Genomic DNA, 13,518 nt, shown 5'->3' with positions numbered 1-13,518 from the left:
GTAATTCACCTGAATCATTTCGAATACCCTCGGCATAATCCCGAATGTTTTCAAATTCTTTTCAACTTATTGGCATGATTTTGCAAATATGGTTTTGATTGGTCGAATGAAAGGTCAAATGGACATGAGCTCCAGCGGGGTGTTGTTAGATCCACAGGCAATAGTAATTAACCAGTGGAGCTAATTTTAATTAGATTGCAAATTAGTATGTCCGTGATAATATCTCGGCCTACATGAATTGTTCGATCAACAGGCGTGGATATAGGCAGAGGTCCAAGCCCCTTCCTCTTATTATTATTTTTATCAGGTAATTAATGTGTCTTTAAGGCGAGGGGCGTTGTTTATCTACACCACCGAAATATATTACATATACTGAAAAACAAAAGAAATGTGAATATTTTAGAATAATATTATTCATGATACAGTTAGTTCGTAAATAGAAGGGCGCAGGACGTAGCCTAGTGGTAAAGCGCTCGCTTGATGTGCTGTCGGTTTGGCGATCGATCCCCGTCGGTGAGTCCATTTGGGTTATTTCTCGTTCCAGCCAGTGCACCACAACTGGCATATCAAAGTCCGTGGTATGCGCTACCCTGTCTGTGGTATGGTGCACATAAAAGATCCCTCGCTACTAATCAAACGTTTGACATCCAATAATCGATTATAAATAAATCAATGTGCTCTAGTGGTGTCGTTAAACAAAACAAACTTCTAATTCGTAAATAGATTGTCATAATGGGATGAAAACTAATAACTAATGGGATTCAAGCTGAAAAATTTAGAATAAATTAAAGTGACAAACCCTAGTTTTTAAACACTATAGGCATATTTGTCACTATTAGAGCTGTTTATGATAACTGTAATCAAACTTTACTTATATGTTATTTTTTAGGTCATCCATTTCCGTGCAACAGAATTTTTCTGGTCATTCTGGTGTTTCTGATACCACAAAATGCATTTTTTGTATTTTTTAAAAAAGACACGTGCGTCTGAGAAATAACAGTTATGGAGTCGAGTTTTAGTCTATTTTTAAGGGTATTTCACCGTTTCAACTTCACACACTCTTGTTTCACTCTTTTGTAACGTTATCCAAATGTGGTACAGGTTTGTAACTTAAACAAACTTAGGTGTCCATTTTTACGGGTTGAAACTAGGGTGTGCGGCTTTAAAGGGACATTCCTGAGTTTGCTGCATTGTAAGATGTTTCCGACTAATAAAATATTTCTACGATTAAACTTACATATTAAATATATTTTCTTGTTTAGAATATCAGTGTCTGTATATTCAATTTGTTTCTGATCGTCTTAATGTTTGTAAGAAGCCCAAACTGGATTTTGTCTTCTAATAATTTCGTACGTACGACAAAAACATATTTTAGGAAATAAAATGAAATTTATGCTAGTACAAATATTAGAACGACCAGAAACACGTTTAATATACAGCCACTAATATGTTATGCTGGAAAATATATTTGATATGTAATTACAATCGTCAAAAAGTCTTTGTTACTTGATAACATCTGAAAAATTGCAACAAATTCAGGAATGTCCCTTTAAACAAACCTAAATTAATATTTGTGTTTTTGCCTGTTGTTCAGTATATAATGAATACATTATAGTAATGCCACATAACTCACCTATATAAAAGTTCTACTTCCGTGCCCGAGTAGCGATTCTAATGGAATTTAAAAAATTAAAAGTTAAAGTTTGTTTAACGACGCAACTAGAGCACATTGATATATTTAATCATTGACGATTGGATGTCAAAAGATTTGGTAATTTTTACATATAGTCTTAGAGAGGAAAACCGCTACATTTTTTATTAGTAACAAAGGGTCTTGTATATGTGCCAGTCGTGTTGCATTGGCTAAAAAGAGAAATAGCCCAATGGGCCTGCCAACGGAAATTGATCCTAGACCGACCGCGCATCAGGTGAGCGCTTTACCACTGGGTTACTTCCCGCCCTCTAATGTAATTTAAAGATAGTTAATTATAACCGTTGCTAGCAAAACCACTAACCTGTTGAAACTGTCGATGTGTATCTATTTTGCGTTAGTAAGTGTGATAAAATAACCGGAAATACTACATCTCCAATATATATATATATATATATTACACGTGCGTGTATATATTCTGGTTATGTGTTTGTAAGTACATGTATTAAGACTATATGTTTTATTGATGTAAATAACTGTATTGTTTGTGTATTTTAAACTTTCAAGGGACATTTCTGAGTTTGCTGCATTGTAAGATGTTTCCGATTAATAAAATATTTCTACGATTAAACCTACATATTAAATATATTTTCTGGTTTAGAATATCAGTGTCTGTATATTCAATGTATTTCTGGTCGTCTTAATATTTGTAAGAAGTCCAAACTGGATTTTGTCTTCAAATAATTTCGTACGTACGAAAACATTATATTTTTGCAAATAAAATGATATTTAACCTAGTACAAATATTAGAACCATCAGATACACGTTTAATATACAGCCACTAATATTTTATGCAGAAAATATATTTTATATGTAATTACAATCGTTAAAAAGTCTTTTGTTAGTCGATAACATCATAAAGGTGCAGCAAACTCAGGAATGTCCTTTTAATAAAAACAATATTTTTATATAAAAGATCAGTGGGATCATTTTTGTGTTAGTATTATTTTATTTTGTTTAATGTATCAGAAATGTTTAGCATTTGATTATTTCAATGAATACATGCTAAATATGGTCAATAATTTTGAGATGGGATAGTGATAGGAGTGGGCCATAGGTAATATTTCCACATTTAAAATGTGCAATAAATCCGTATAACCGCACACGTTTTAAACCTTAACCGGTTGCTTCCCATTTGTTACACACCCCATTTATTACACATCCAATTTATTACACGCCTGCATATTCCCAGTTCTTACACAGTCAGCTTAGGAACTAATTAAGCAAACCCCTATAACCTTAGTGGAACAGTCTAGTCCAATTCAACTTTTCAATTCATTTCAACTTTATTCCATCAAACCAAACACATTGGTACATACATGTATGCATTTGTAAATTGATATGCATACTGTAAATCGGGAAAATAACGTGTGTTTAAACTAAAAAAATCCAAGCATATGTTTACAGTGTGAATATCGCATATATGACAATAGTATGCCGTAATAAGCTAGTACGAATCGAAAATGAAACTAAATAATGTAAAAATAACACGGACATTCCAGAGTTTGCTGCATTGTAAGATGTTTCCGACTAATAAAATATACTTACATATTAAATATATTTTCTTGTTTAGAATATCAGTGTCTGTATATTCAATGTGTTTCTGGTCGTCTTAATATTTGTAAGAACCCCAACTGGATTTTGTCTTCAAATAATTTCGTACGTACGAAAAAACAATATTTTAGGAAATAAGATGAAATTTAACCTAGTACAAATATTAGAACGATCAGAAACACGCTTAATATACAGCCACTAATATTTTATGCAGAAAAATATATTTGATATGTAATTACAATCGTTAAAATGTCTCTGTTAATAACATCTTAAAAAGTGCAGCAAACTCGGGAATGTCCCTTTAAGTCATAAAACATTTCACTTAGCTTTTGACATCGCATTTTTTAACATACAATATTAAATCTGTTTTAATGTGGTTTCAGTTTTGAACAAATCATCCTCAATTTAAATTAGTTTTATGAATTGGGGTTCTCCTTTTATTGTTTAAGTACTTTGATATAATGCAATATATAACATTGTTACCAAACATATTGTATAAGAGACTTATTACAGACTAAGTAAAATTTGGAAAACGTAAACCCAATCCTTGTGAGTGATTATAACCATCAAAATATGTTTAAAATGAAATTAACATTGCTGATAAATTATAGGTGTCAAACCGGTCGTAGCATTTAATGCAATCATAATTATGGTTGCGCACGTACTATGCATGGATACAGACATAATATTCCATTTTAAAAGCTGGTACTAAAAAGTTATTTTGAGGAAATAGATACATTCATACAAGTGTGTGTGTGTGTGTGTGTGTGTGTGTGTGTGTGTGTGTGTGTGTGTGTGTGTGTGTGTGCGCGCGCGCGCGCGCGCTTTCGTATATAATTAATTTTATTTCAGTGAAGGATGGGGTTTCATTTCAGAAGAATGAAAGTACATTCATACATGTAAATGCTTTCACAAATTCAACTTCTGTCTTCAAGTTCTTTATTTGCCTTGAGTTTTACAACTCATCAGCTGAATGCATAACATAAATAATACCACATATTTATATACAAAATACACACGTACAAAACAATGGTGGGTGTGGTTTATATATAATCATGGACAAATAAAGTGATTTATATTTACAGTGCCAATCTATGTACTGTGGACACTCCATTATAAAGTAATATTCATCTTCTATAACATTAGCATAACACAGAGTACATTTTCTTTCTGATCTTTCGATGTTTCGATACCTGCCAGATTCTATATTTAATTTATGAGCGCATATTCTAATCTTACATAGTTCTTTTATATAACGCGTTTCTATCGGCAATCTTATATATGTTTGTAATCTATATTCATTTATAATTGTTGATATAAGTCCTGTAGGCGTTGTCATTGTTTTTCTATAACATAATTGCTTAAAACGGATACTGTATTTTATTGTTTTCTCGTTACTTTTGTTGCTGTTGTTGTTGTTGCTGTTGCTGTTGCTGTTGCTGTTATTGCTGATGTTGCTTGTTGAATTTTTGGTGGTGGTGTTTTTTGGCGGGTATTTTTATTTGATTCATTTTTGTCTGTTGTTGTTTTGGGGGATTAGTGGGGGTTTTTTAAAATTATTAATCGATTTCTTCATATGGGATTTATTACGTAATTACAAATATGTGCATTACTATTTACGACGTCCTGGTGGTCGGCCTATTTGTAAGAGCCTAATAAAAGCTGACTTCATCAAACAGAATTTCTTTATTCTTTTGATACTTTAGCTGCGTAATCTTTTTCTCGGCTAACAATGGAAACAGCCACGATTATCATGTTAACAAAGCTGTTCTGGTAAATCATAGTTCTTAGTTAGCTCCACAAAAGGGTTATTCTTATAGAACTTCAACGAATTAATAACACTAAAAACGTTTCTGGAAAATTTTAATCAACATTTTCAAATCTTAAAATATATAGCACGAAACCATTATCTTGTGAGTTTTAATATCAATCTAATTAAAATTAGCTCCACTATTACATGTGGATCTAAAGACAGCCAGTTGGAGCTCATGTCCACCAATCAAAACCTTACTTGCACAATCCTGCCAGGGATTTAAAAATAATTTGAAAACATTCCGAATTATCCTGAGGGTATACGACATGTTTCGTGTGAATTACGAATGCCTTAAAACATGTTTTATTTTATAAAATAAATAATTTGTAATGTAAAATTGAAGACTGATAACCCACCCCGTACGTATTGGTATGGTTCGCTGTACTGCGGCCACTAAAATAGACTCGCCCGATATTTTTAGAATTTGTATGCTCCCAAATAACGTTATAAAAGGCGAAGTGTGATTGGTCAATATTTAAATTATTATTTACAGACGAAATGTTACCTGGACATTGGGGACTACGCAGTGTTGTTAGTTTTAAATCACTGGCAGGATTGTGCAAGTAAGGTTTTGATTGGTGGACATGAGCTCCAACTGGCTGTCTTTAGATCCACATGTAATAGTGGATCTAATTTTAATTAGATTGTTTTAATATACTCGTATAAACAGTAATAAAAGTCATGTGCTGTTAGCAATAAAGATGTTTTAATAATCTTCTGAAATCGCGTTAAGGACATGAACACTATTTCAAGTAATCTCACAAAGAAGGAACGGCAAAGATGAAAGAGCAGTAAAACTGTTTTTCTCCTGAATTGAAATTATGTAAATGTTGACAGTATAAAGAGATAAGGTTGTTGCACGCATGCGTGATCGCGTGCTTCTCTCTTTCTCTCTGTTTTTGTCTGTCTGACTGTATGTCGGTCTGTCTCTCTATCTATCTGTCTGTTTATCTATCTATCTATCTATCTATCTATCTATCTATCTATCTATCTATCTATCTATCTATCTATCTATCTGTCTGTCTGTATGTCTATCTATCTATCTATCTATCTATCTATCTATCTATCTATCTATCTATCTATCAATCTTTCTGTACGTCGTTTATGTATGTATGTATGTATGTATGTTTCTGTATGTATTTATGTATGTATGTATGTATGTATGTATATATACATATATATATATATATATATATATATATATATATATATATATATATATATATATATATATATGTATGTATGTGTAGAGCGAGAAATAGCCCAACGCCCACCGACGGGGATCGATCTTAAACCGATCGCGCATCAGGCAAGCTTCTTCCCGCCTTCCAGTGCACCACGACTAGTATATCAAAGTATGTGCTATACTATCTGTGCATATAACAGATCCCTTGCTACTAATGGAAAATTTTAGCACACAACTTTACAATGAAAGCTGTCCAGCGTTCTCAAAACAAACAAAAAATGTCATGTACTAGTTTATTTTATCGTAAGGATATTTCTTTTGAACAAACACGGCGTCATATATTCATACGTCATTTGAATATCCAGTAAGGGCTGACTGGAAGTAAAGTTGCGTATGCAGTTTACAAAGACACGTTGTATTAAGTTTGAGATTATATGATAAAGAGATTATTACCATTCTGTGTTTCAATATAGTCAATATTATATATTAGGAATAAACGATTTCTTACACACCCGTTGGTGAGAACACCATGCTTTATTTTTGGTTACACATGGTTGTTAACACATATACGTGTGTTAACAGTTTCAAGACATACGAATGGCTGCTCCTAGGTGATGAACAGGTCACAAATGTCATACGACCAATGCAAAATTACACGATGGAAAACGAATAGACTGGTACGTTAACCTGACATTCGTGTGTCTGTGACGCGTAAGTCAGCTACAAATACAACTGCTGTAAATAACTTTTAGCCGAAAAAGATGTTAAAATTTGCTTCAAACCTGGTTTTTGAGGATATGTAAGAAATAGAATAATACATTCATGTCCGTTAGATACCATTTATCTCACAAGTCGTTGTTTACAAACGTATCAAACTCGCTTTCGCTCGTTAAATACATTTTAAAATAACTCGTTTGTGAGATAAATGGTATCTAAAGCCTAGATCACATTATACGACGGAACTCAACTGGACGGTCGCGTCGCGTCGTGGGCCACGATCGCTGACCAATCGGCCGTGTCTGAAATCCGTTCACACTATACGACCAGTGCCGTAGCTAGCGGAAAGCATTAAAGAAACTTAAAGAAAATTCTCTTCTTAACTGCTTAAGGAGTTTTAGACTATTAACTACTCAGTTGCCCCCCCCCCCCCCCCCCCCCCCAAAAAAAAAATCCTGGCTACGGCCCTGACGACGCGACTCAGCTCAACTGAAAAAAAGTCTTGTTAATTACCACTCTTTTGAAAATCTAAGATGAGTCCAACAAGACACTGGAGAGCTCGGACTGCCGTAGTTTACATGATGTTGTTAAAACGACATCGCCTAAAGTGACATGATACTTGTGAATGGTGTTTTGTTAAACATTATTGATGCCTGTCCCCAGCGACAATTCATTCACACACGTACCTGTATCTGTTTCGAATCGAAATAATGTACAATTTACATTGTGTGCGAGAGAGAGAGAGAGAGAGAGAGAGAGAGAGAGAGAGAGAGAGAGAGAGAGAGAGAGAGAGAGACAGACAGACAGAGAGAAAGACAGAGAGACAGAGAGAAAGACAGAGAGACAGAGAGAGGGGAGGGAGGGGGAGAGTCAGTCACAGGCGCCTGAAGTGAGTGGCAGGAATCTGAAAATAATAGGAGGGCCAGTTAATACATTACTGGCACATCCAATTGTTGGCATCTTCCGACAGGACTAATTTTCTTCTGATCATGCTGACCAGTGAGGTATTTCATTAATGAGACAATACTTTCAAAATGCTTTATATTCACCACTCGAGATCTATCCAAGTAATAAGAACCCCCAACTATTCACTAGTAGGAAAAAGTATTTTAAAAGCTCCTTTTCATACGACCTCCTCCCATAATCGTGTGACCTTCTGTAACGCATAGGCCACTACTCGAAAATTTGTAACATTCAATGCATAACCTCTCCCAAAAGACATATTGACTAATATTATAAGATTTTGTATTTGTTTGTTTGGTAATAATACCACTGAATAGAAAATCATCAGTTAAAAAACACAACAGCAATGATTAGCTGCATTTTAATTTATAAATAAATATGATAAAATTATTTTTAAAACATGATATATAACGCATGACAAACACCTCCTCCATTCCCATGTTTCGTAACACCTCCATGAAATCCCTTCCCCTCCCCATTAGAATGTTACTCAGCCTAATTCATGAACGGACCCTTGTACGAGGGTCCACTTAATCTGAGAGATGAGACTACGGAATAAGTATGTATACTGGTAAGTATAACTGGGTGTTTGCCATATGCATACTTATCCACAAATAGGTTTACCCCCCCCCCCCCCCCCCCACACACACACACAACACACAAAATTTCAAACAGAAGAGTAGCAAAAAACATAAGAAAAAGAAGAAAAAAACCCCACAAAATCCCCTAAACAAAACACAAATTAAAAAACCCCCAAAACACCACACACTTACACACTGTAAATTGTCTAGTAACATGACTTACGGTATTTAATATATATATATATATATATATATATATATATATATATATATATATATAATTCATATAAATTTATTACATGACCTGACATTTAATAGCTGCTTTCTCCCTCAGATGCTTTCTGTTTATTAGCAATGCTCTGGAATAAAAAGGTTCCACCCAGGGTCCGAGAAGAGTATTTGAAGGGGGGGTGGGGGGCTATAGGGAATTTGAGGCATCATGGCTTCTGCCAGAGGGTAAAACGGGTATGGTGCCATACCCACATTTTGTTAGCAGATTTAATTACTGTTATCATTCCTGTATGATTTTCTTAACCCTAACCCTCAATTTAATCCATTTTCTTTCTGTGGGAGGACCCCCATGCTGTGACTGTGACTGGCTGCATTCAATTTCATAGCGCCATACCCAAAAATTTATTTTTGGCAGAAACACTGGGCATGCTCCCTCAACAAAACTGTGACTTTCAGGCGTTCTAGTACAGCATTCTCAGCCAGAGAACAATAACGGGGGAAATGCGGGCGAGAGGCATGGGTCCCGCCCCCTCCCGCGTTCTGCATCCAAAACGTCTTCTTTTCAAATCTGATGGTTTCGAAAAATGACGACAACATGAACTATATATTTATCAGAATTCCTCTATGGTTTCCATGGACGCTTAAAATAATGTTTTAATCATACTGATCAACGGCGTAAATACCAGCTTCAATATGCCTAAAATGTTATATATATGTATAAAATGCAGTACAGTTCACTCTACGACTCCTCTGGTGACCACAGTTAAAGACAGAACAAATGTTGAGAACCATTCTGAATTGTGTTCTTCATTTTAGAAGAAAACAAATCTCACATCCCATGTTAATCAATGACAAAAATCGTTTGTTTACATCGCCCAGCCTGTTTTCATAGTTATGCAGGTGGCGCTACAGTGGTGACCGCGAAGGGGTCTATTCCTCTGTCCAGAATAATTCCGCCATTGTAACTTTTATGTCACAATTTCCAAATGCACACTTTTTTCCACACATTAAAAAAATAAAAAAAAAAAAACAAACAACGATCAGTCTGCACACAGGATATCAAAGGAAACAAGCCGCGTTCTGTACGAAAAAGCAATTGACGAAACATTTACGACAGTTACCGTACAACGTAATTTAACAGTATTTTTAACAGCCTTTATTTTGTCCCATACCTGTATCCATCTGTATGTTTAATACAAACAAGAAAAGTTATATTTTATGTGAGCAATGAAATTCTTTTAAATTTTTTTACGGATTCGGCAATCTCCATTGAAAAAAACCTCACTTATTTGGCGCCATATTTGTCAAGTGATCAAAACGGTCATTCTGTCTTTTGTTTCCACTAACTATCGTCTGATATTTTGTCCTCAATTGCAGATATAACTGGTTGTAACTGATGATTTTTACTTTCTGTCATTTCCGTAATTCTGTTTATTCAGCAGTTCTTTATAAAAATATTATAAACTTTTCATTTTGGGGGGATATCACCGCTTATAAAAACAACGGAAATGTTTAATGTTTATCATTAAAATAATTTATCTTGGGTGCCAAATAATATAAACACCGTCTGTACAAAAACGAAACTACTTTTTATCAGCTCTCGATAATATTTATCACAGCGATCGATTCATTCGATGAAGATGGAAATAACAAAAAATGTATCCGACATTAGGGGATCACTTTACAAACATCTTTATTGTGTTTCGTATATCTTGAAACCTTTATTGAAAATAATAATATTAAAACTTTGATCGGTTCAGCAAAACCGGAACTGCCCGTGAATGTCAGACGAATAACATCTCCGGTTCAATTAAAAGACGAGTCTGCTTGTATTTCGTATAAACTTTTTTGCACACAAAATAAATAGTATGTTTTTCCACAAAGTCAACCAACACACAACAATATGGTAACCATCCCCGTTTTTTTTATATAAAAAAATTCTGAAGGGTGTGGTCCCGCGCGGCCGCCCTGCTTTAATTTTCACCCAGCGAGAACACTGCATGATGAAATGTAGACATTCCATTGGATACCGGTAGACATCAGTTGTATAGCGTCGTGTAAACCGTTCACACTACACGACACGACAGTCGCGTCGCGTCGTAGACTCGTTCACACTATACGACGGCCGTCGTCTGCGACCGAATTCGTGTCAAATGCAGTTGGGCCGACTGAAAATCAGTCGCCGACGGCTGATTTTTCAATACACACTACACGACGCGACTCAACTGTTGAGTTGAGTTGGGTCGCGTCGTATAATGTGATATAGGCTTAACGGCCACTCATGTATTATTCTCTATGTATTCATGAATTACTGGTTGAAATAGAAAAACTCAATAGCTTCACCAAGGGACCCCTCATTATAGTCTATTTCAAACGAACGAAGTACAACCGAATAGCAAAAAAAAAGTTTTTATATGCACTTCTTCGGAGACAAGACAACACATACCACATTCTTTGATATGCCAAGCAAAATCTCCACAGGTCCACCAAAGAATGTCGATCCTATAACCCATCGCTTCTAGTTGAGCTCTCTACAGGATTGACGATAAACAACATGGTTTTATAGGGTTAGCGGCAATTTGAGGATTTGTGCAAAACTATTTCATCATTAACAGTATAATTTAGCAATAAATACTTGTTTTGCCTCTCTCTTTTTCTACCACTTTTTCATATTCGCCTATCGCTCCATAATATCACTTAAAGACCATGTGCCCCCCCCCCCAAGAATCACAACACACACACATCCTGGAACCTGGGTACAGACCTCACACACACACATTATAAAATATCTAGGTGCTTCGCACTAAAAACTGTGCCCCCCCCCCCCCCCCACCACACACCGAGGACGAAAAGGTACGTTTTTTTCCCTTACTCCCATATGAATAAAGATACAAATCTGGCTTTGCCTCGCACTAAAAGCTGTGCCCCCCCCCCCCCCACACACACACACACACACTTCAGAAATATGGGCCTGCTAGTGCTTTCATTAAAACCAGGAAGTTCAACCCACAACTTATTATTCCTATATAAAATATAGTTTTAAAAATACTTGCACTTGTTAATTTGGCAGTCACATTAAAAATATAATGAGTAATGGATTAAATTGGAGAATGCGCTCGACAGTGAAACATTTATGAACTTGCTCCTACTGGGCTGGTGAATTGTTTGTTTGGCGAATCCACACTGCTCGTACGTTGTTTATTACATAGCACAGCACTTGCACGGTCTACCGCATGTTGCTTTGAAAGCATTCCATCTAATAGTGTCATTAAATAAACTCATCCGATAGTGTCATTAAATAAACCCATCTAATAGTTTCATTAAATAAACCCATCTAATAGTTTCATTAAATAAACCCATCTAATAGTTTCATTAAATAAACTGGCTACTGAGAATCTCTTCGCAGGACCCAGCTTGTTTCAGTGGCTTTAATTAGTCGTTGATACACAGTTCAGAATACACGTGCATATTGTGTGGATCTTGGTGCACTGTCCGTTACAGTAGGAGAGATGGAAAGCAATGATCGTTTTAGATCGCCAGAGCACAAGTAAAGAACTGCTATTTGATGTTTAGAAACACACACACACACACACACACACACACACACACACACATACAGACACATTACACACACACACATACACACACACACACACACACACACACACACACACACACACACACACACACACATACAGACACATTACACACACACACACACACACACACACACAACCACAACCACGCGCACACACAGAGAGAGAGAGAGAGAGAGAGAGAGAGAGAGAGAGAGAGAGAGAGAGAGAGAGAGAGAGAGAGAGAGAGAGAAACACACAGTCACGTGTATGTATACTGACGGAAAAAAAAAAACGCACGTTCAGTTTTGGTAACATAACTTTTTTATCCGTATACCAAATGTAGTAAAGTAACATCTGACACATGTGGACCCATTGTGTATACATTTTCCCTAGGCACTTGCCTTAATGGTTTACCGATTAACTCTAAATTGGTCCGTTCTTGACCACAGAATATCGGATGAAGTCGGATCGAACATTTCTAACGATGTATACATGTATATGTATCTTCAATATGTACATGTATCTCAATAATAGAATCTAACAGCTGTGTTGTGTTAAATTCTATAGACCCCATGTAATTGGGTGACGTCATGAACAACCACATGCACGGAGTGATGTTATAGCGCCACCGTGTAGCATCGTACACCGGATATTGCGAGCTTCGAAGCAAAAGAAAAACAACATTGACGTACTGAAGTATGTCATTCGCAGTTTTGTTTGATTACGTGCCGATTTATTGTGCACGGTGTTATACAGTTACATGCTAGATGATCTGGAAATATAAATCATTCGCCAGAAAGTCATTTGAAATGTGAGATCCTTAAACAATAGTCAAATAATCACAATATCTGACAGAAATGTTCATTTACTAAAAAGAATTATTGTGACATGGATGCCATCCAATGCATATAAAAGATGCTTAAAATATAATAAACATATCATGTAAGTTATACTATACAAAAGTGTGTATTTTTTAAAGATATCTTCGTCGAAAGCCCAAAGGTATGATGTACCGCAATTAAGCGTGTAGCTTGAAGCAATAAAAGAATCTTGCGTTTCACAAATTAATGTGTTTAGATTTTGTTTGTTTGTTTGTTTGTTGTTGTTGTTGTCGTTGTTCTTTGTTCGTTGTTGTTGTTGTTCTTTGTTCGTTGTTGTTGTTTGTTTTTCTGTGTGTAGTTGTG

The sequence above is a fragment of the Gigantopelta aegis genome, chromosome 10 (genome assembly GCF_016097555.1).
Source record: "Gigantopelta aegis isolate Gae_Host chromosome 10, Gae_host_genome, whole genome shotgun sequence".
Lineage (NCBI taxonomy): Eukaryota > Metazoa > Mollusca > Gastropoda > Neomphalida > Peltospiridae > Gigantopelta > Gigantopelta aegis.
Note: the sequence above shows the minus strand (reverse complement) of the source record.